The sequence below is a fragment of the Phodopus roborovskii genome, unplaced genomic scaffold (genome assembly GCF_943737965.1).
Source record: "Phodopus roborovskii unplaced genomic scaffold, PHOROB, whole genome shotgun sequence".
In the NCBI taxonomy this organism is placed as follows: domain Eukaryota; kingdom Metazoa; phylum Chordata; class Mammalia; order Rodentia; family Cricetidae; genus Phodopus; species Phodopus roborovskii.
In genome coordinates this window covers 452250-458774 of record NW_026125709.1, presented here as the reverse complement: position 1 = coordinate 458774, position 6525 = coordinate 452250, and positions in this window count along the sequence as shown.

Below are 6525 nucleotides of genomic sequence, written 5' to 3'. Positions count from 1 at the left end.
AATGGAAGGGGACTTCTATTATTATTAATATGAATGGAAAACAGAAATAACTTCCCCTAATGTCAAAGGCTCTTCATAACTGCACATACTATCTGCCTTCCTGCTCCCCATAGCTGCACTTCCTTCCTTCAGGGTGCATGCAAAGCTGTCTAGGCCAAATCTATTGTTATTTAGATAGGAGACAATCATCATCAAGACACAGGCATCCTGTAGCAGGAAAGGTAATGTATAAAGGGCAATAGGAGTTATCCGAGCTCTATGAACTCATGAGAAGTTGGAATGTATACCCATATATGGGTTGAGGAATGTCAGACTGGCAGAATAAATTCCAGGACTGCCAAATGCACACAGAAGCCTCATAAGGAAATAGATGATGAGATCTACCTTTAACTGCTTGGTGATAGTGAACATGTTTAATCCCAGGACAAAGGAGGTAGCCTGATTTTCTGAGGTTGAGGCCAGCCTCAGAGTTCCATGGCTGCACTGATAAACCTGTTTTGACAACAAAAAACAAAACTAAACAAAACAAATCAGATAAAAGAAGAATCAGATCCACCTTCTAGTGGTAGCTAGCATATATACTGGTTATTGAAGGCAGAAGCTCTCCCTCTTTGGCTGCTAACCCTTGCTCTGGCTACCAAATGTATTCGTTTAATACTATCAGAGCCCATGTCTTTGTAATTTTGGTATATAATGACCAGCTGAGACATCCATCCTGATTAACTAAAAAACTTCTGTTCTCCTAAGATTCCCATTGGTAGGCAACCATTGTTGGACTAACTAGATCACAGCTTGTGAGACATTATAATAAGTCCACTTTCTACATAATGGTGAGATTCATCATACATTCTGTTTCTTGTAGAGAACATTGAATAATTCACTTGGTTTTTGTTGGGAGCTGGCCTTGAGTCACATCCTCTTGCAGAATTACTTACACTTTAAAACTCTAATTGAGCCTTCTCTTGGTAAAACAGAAAACTTCTTAAACAAGCAGTCTGTTTCACTAACCCCAGGAACTGAGGTGAACCAGACAGCAGGAATTGAGATAAGCAGACATTTATGATCTGAGGTTTATGGCCTGGGACATTACCAGAGCCCCAGATTGGGCACAGTTACCCCTCCCTACTTCCTCCCTGCTTTGCTTCAAAACCTCTCTTTGGCCTAACAAAATTGAGACCATGACAAACCATTGCTTGGTCTCATTCCTTCTTTCTCACCCATTTATTTTCAGGTTCTAGCCCACCTCGATCCACGAATAACATGGTTCCTCTGGTCGGGGTAGGTTTTTGTTTTGTTTTGTTTTTTTTTTTTATCTTATCAGTGAAGATGTATTGGCTTACAATAGTGCTCACAAATACATACTTCCTAGTTCAATTCCTCTCCAAATATTCAATTTTCCATGAAGACTACTCTTCTCATTACTACGCATTTGCCAAGTGTTTGCTCTCAGTTTCAGGGATAAAACTCTACATCCATGGAGCCATCATCCAGCTATCTGACAGGAGAAAGACATACAATCTTTTTTTTTTTTTTTGAGATCTGGTTCTTGCTTTTCTTTCCTGATTGTCTGAAGTTCCCAAGACAACCAGGTAAAAAAGTTACTTTACTTCACATAAATTCAGTGTTAACCAAATAACAAATATCAATTTTTGTATCCCTAAATCTCTATGTAGTAAATAAATATTCTGAGCTCCCGCCCAACTTGTTCACCAAGAATAACTCAACCCACTTAAGTAAGTATAGTTAGCTAGCCACTCTGTGTCTAGGAGGAAGAAAGGAAAATTTCTGTGAACTGCAGGAAGATAGCAGGGGTCAGCTATAGAACAAGTGATATAGAAATGCACATCTCTGCTGACATAGAAAAGTCTTTGTCTGTGATAGAAGACAATCAGGACCCATTTTAATGTTTCCTTATGCACTCTGCATCCAACTGTGAGGTACTCTTATCACTAAGGCCTTACTAGCCAATCAGACCCCAAGGTTACCTGCCTGTCAGAAGAAGTACAGAGCCATTCTGTCCTGGATTTGAAGATAAACTGGAGGCAGTGGTTTTGTATACCGTGCTTTTAGCAAGGGCAAATTGGAAAACCACAGCATGGTAAGTGAGGGTTTGCTGTCCTCAGATGGGTAGTGGGAGATGGTGAAGTATGGCATCCAGTGTGGAGGGTATTTCCTGAGTTGTCGTACAGTCCATAAAATTCCCAGAAGTGAGAGGCAGGCCTCTAAATAACTGTTCTGTGGGCTGTATCTGCTCTGAGCACTGGGAGCAGGGAGGTGTGTATAGAAACATCTATTTAGTCAACTTCTACACTTTTGGTGCACCCATTGAAAGCATGGTGACAAACTTCCAGAAGCCTTTTAGGTAACTCTCTTTTAGAAGATCAGCATTTTGCATTTTAATTTTATGTGTAAGATCCATTTATTGTTAATTTTCTGCAGGTTGTAAAAGACATCTCAAGTAAGGGTAGCACTTCACTATTGAGCAGTGATCTTCAGGAGTAAATTTGTAAGAGAAAGGATTTACAAATGCTTTGGAGATAGTATGTCTCACAAAGTAGAATTTCACTGAGGTAGGACTGCCTCTAAAACACACAAAGCTAAGTGTATGCTGACCAGACCTGATAGAATTTTGAATCCCAAATACACATTTGTTCACAATGATTTTCCAGACATTTGACTCCAAACCATTACAAAAAAGCCACTCCTGTTTTATAACAGCATGTAGTCCCTTACTGATATCAAAAAATAAATAAATAAATAAATAAATAAATAAATAAATAAATAAACTGGTCCATAACCAGCATAGTTCTACCACATTGGCAATAGGACACCAGATTTTAAAAAGTAAACCAATGATGTATGAGTGGCCAGATAAAGCACAGCTTTCATTTAGGCTCTCAGGCAGGCATGATAAACATTCTTGGTAGAGATAGTAACAGCCTCGTCTAGGCCTTGGGAGCTTTCCCTAAGGCCCTGGTGTATTAACCATAAAAAAGAGTACCTTGACCAAAATCAGGTATTTGCTGGGGAGAAGAGCTGGTAATTGTTTAGAACAAAGCATTTGTGGACAGGTCATTTCAGGTCTGTAGATCTAACTACATAGAAATATGTTTATCAGTCCCAAGGCCGCTGTGGGCTTAGTCAGTAATAATCATGAGATACGCTGTGTTCCCCTTGTGTGGCATTGTTTTAGTGGTCTTCTCCTGAGTTTGTCCCATTGAATGAGTTTCTACTGACTTCAAGGAATTCTCCTGTTTCCTTCCCTTTCCTTCCTGGAAGTAGTGTACAACAGTCTATTCTCCTTAAGAAGCTTACTTGGCATGGGAAACTTCTCCCTATCCCAGCTTTTTTTTTTTTTTTTTTTTTTTAATATTTTCTACCTTCTACATTTACCAATACCTTCACTTCAGGATCCTAGATGTGAAGAAGATCCATCAGTTTCAGGTATCTGATGTCCTTAAGAAATAGTATTTTGAACACATTTGCTGTATAATCCTCTCATTTTCCTTAGTACCTAGACATTGAAATTGTTCAATATCTAAAATGGAGCTTGAACTTAAAAAGCCATTTAAGAAGGATAGAATATATGAAATGCAAAAATTTGTCTAGGCTGGCTCCTGTTCGAGTATTTTCTAAGATGGATACATGTTATGTTAGATGTATTTGGTTTTATAGATATCCACTCTGGGTGAAGTGATTTCTCCCTGGGAAGGCATATTAAGGCTAGAACAGATGTATTTTCATCCTGTTAGAAGAATGTTTATGAGGCAAGCTCTTATGTTGATGCAGGTGGCATTAGTTGCAGTCTGTTGCTCTCCAAACAATGGCCTTGCTGTGTTCTGTACTATTCCTTCAAAATTGTTAAATTACTGTAACACCTCAGAGATTTAAAATTTCCATTAGGGTCAGGTAGTGAACTATCCAGTTCAGTTACAGGGAAAGGATTCGCATGTGGAGCATTGCCTCTGCTTTCAGATCAGAATAAGCAAAATTATTTACACTGAAGGAGGATTCAGAGTAAGCAACCAGGTGCTTGAGTCACCACTATGAAAAAAAGGAGCTGACTGTGGTAGGGGAAGTGATTTTGTAATTTCCCATCATGTTTGAATCCATGCCATGTGTATGAACACAGACCAGAGTATGTGGGTATACAGTTTGGGAAGCTAGTTCAGAGCCAATGAATGTTGAATTTGCCAATAGGTAACTCTCTTTGTGTAGAAATGTTCAATCCTGCATGACACACTAATATCAGCTCAGAGGTTTGAGAAGGAGATCATTTACTATGTGTCAGGTTACTATGCTCAATAAAAATAACAGCATATGGGCAGCATCAGTCTATCTCTTCTTAATTACTGCTCTATTTTGTTTGTGATCTATCAAATTTCTGAAGATCAGATTACTAAGCTGAGTCACTATTTAGCTACACACTTGGTTAAGTATAAGTCACTAGTTAGCCACAAACTAACCCACTATTAGCCACACATACTAACTCACTTCTTACCCACATACACTATGTCACCTGTTAGCCACACACCTAAGTCACTTGTTAGCCACACACATGAAGTCACTAGTTAGGCAAACACCTAAATCAATAGTCAGCCACATGCCTATGTCACTAGTTATTCACAAAAACTAAGTCACAATGCTACCACACAAATAAGGCAGTACTTAGCCACACACATGAAAATAGTAGTTAGTCACACAACTAAGTCCCTTGTCAGCTACATGCCTAAGCAGTAGTTAACCATATTGACTAGGTAGAAAAATTCTACGTTACTAGTTAGCCACAGGCACTATGTCACTAGTTAGCCACACATACTATACCACTACTTACCCACACACACTAAGTCACTAGTCAGCCACATATCTAATTCACTAGCTAGCCACAGACACCAAGAATGTAGTCAGCCACACACACTAAATTACTTACACACACTAAGAGAGTAGTTAACCATTCACCTATGTATTTAGTCATCTACACACCTAAGTCACTCGTTAACTACATACACTAAGTCACTAGTTGTCCACATACACAATATCAGTAGTTAGACACACACACTATGTTACTAGTTAGACACATACTAAGTCACTAGTAAGCCACACACCAAGGTCAGGAGTAGTCATACTCATCTAGGATACTAGTTAGCCACATACACAAAGTCAGTAATTAGCCAAACACAGTAAGTTACTACTTAGCCACAGACACTAAGCCACTAGTGATCCATACACAATAAGTCACTAGATAGCTACACACATTAAATCACTAGTACCCAGAAAAACTAAGTCACTTGTTATCTGCAGCACACCGTTCAGTTGGCAATGGTCTGCGGGGAAACCAAGACTCTGATTAACAGGTCAGGAGTTGCTTTGGCTTGACAGACAGACACAAAAACACTCGAGGAGCTTTGCAACTGCTTCAATTTCTACTTCAGATCATTGGGTTTTTATGCAGAAAGTTCAAGGAACAGATCTTTGGCCACTGTTTAAAATTCACAGACATACTATAAAAATGTCAGCAATTACTTTAAAGCATGAGATTGTAAATACATCTAAGCACTTGTGTAGCTGGGAAACTGTTTTTTTTGGCCTGCTTGTGGTCAGCATACCAGTGATTTGATTTACTGAGTATAGAGAATAATCATTATCTCTGGTCAGTAAACTTTTAACAACATTGGTAAGAACTCTTGTACTGTTGTATTGATTCAGGGACCCCAAGAGTTCAAGTTAGAGTATTGTAGTAAATCCCACAACAGCTTTGCTGAGGACAGGCTACTTACAGGAAGGGTCATCTTGTGGGCAACATCCTACAGCTTTAGCTATGTTAATTTATTAGGTCTTGTGCTGACACCTGAAGTCTCAACTGGCTAAGTGGGATTTGTAGTTCAGGGCACAGAGGATAGCATCCATCTGCTGTTTGCTGGTCTGTATCTCTTTCAGTTTCTGAAACTATATCTAAGTGTTTTCTGAACTTCTCTGAATTAACAGTGGAGCTACAGGCCAAAACAGCCATGATCAAAAGCATTATATGTATCATAGCACAAAATACACCAAGCACCTGTTCCAATCAGCCAGTCAGGCAAGCACCTGCAGGAACCTGGACCACTTTTCCCCAGGAAGCATAACCACATGTGGTACGAACCTCTGAACAGGTAGCCATTGAGATTTCTCTCAGCCATTGCTACACTGTCTCCACTGGGGCTGCTGTGGCAGTTAACCACACATTAAGTCACTAGACAGCCAGGTACCTAAGTCACTAGTTAGTCACAAACGTAAGTTACTATTTAGCCACTCTTGATAAGTTACTAGTTAGCCACACAATCTAAGTTACTAGTCAGCCACACAGCTATGTCACTAGGATCCACATATACTAAGTCACTAGTTAGCTACAGTCACTAACACATTAACTACACACCTCTAGTTAGCCACACACTTGAGGCACTTTTCAGCCACATTCACTAAGTCACTAGTTAGTCACAGTAAATATGTCACTAGTCAGCCACTCCTAAGTCACTAGTTAACCACACA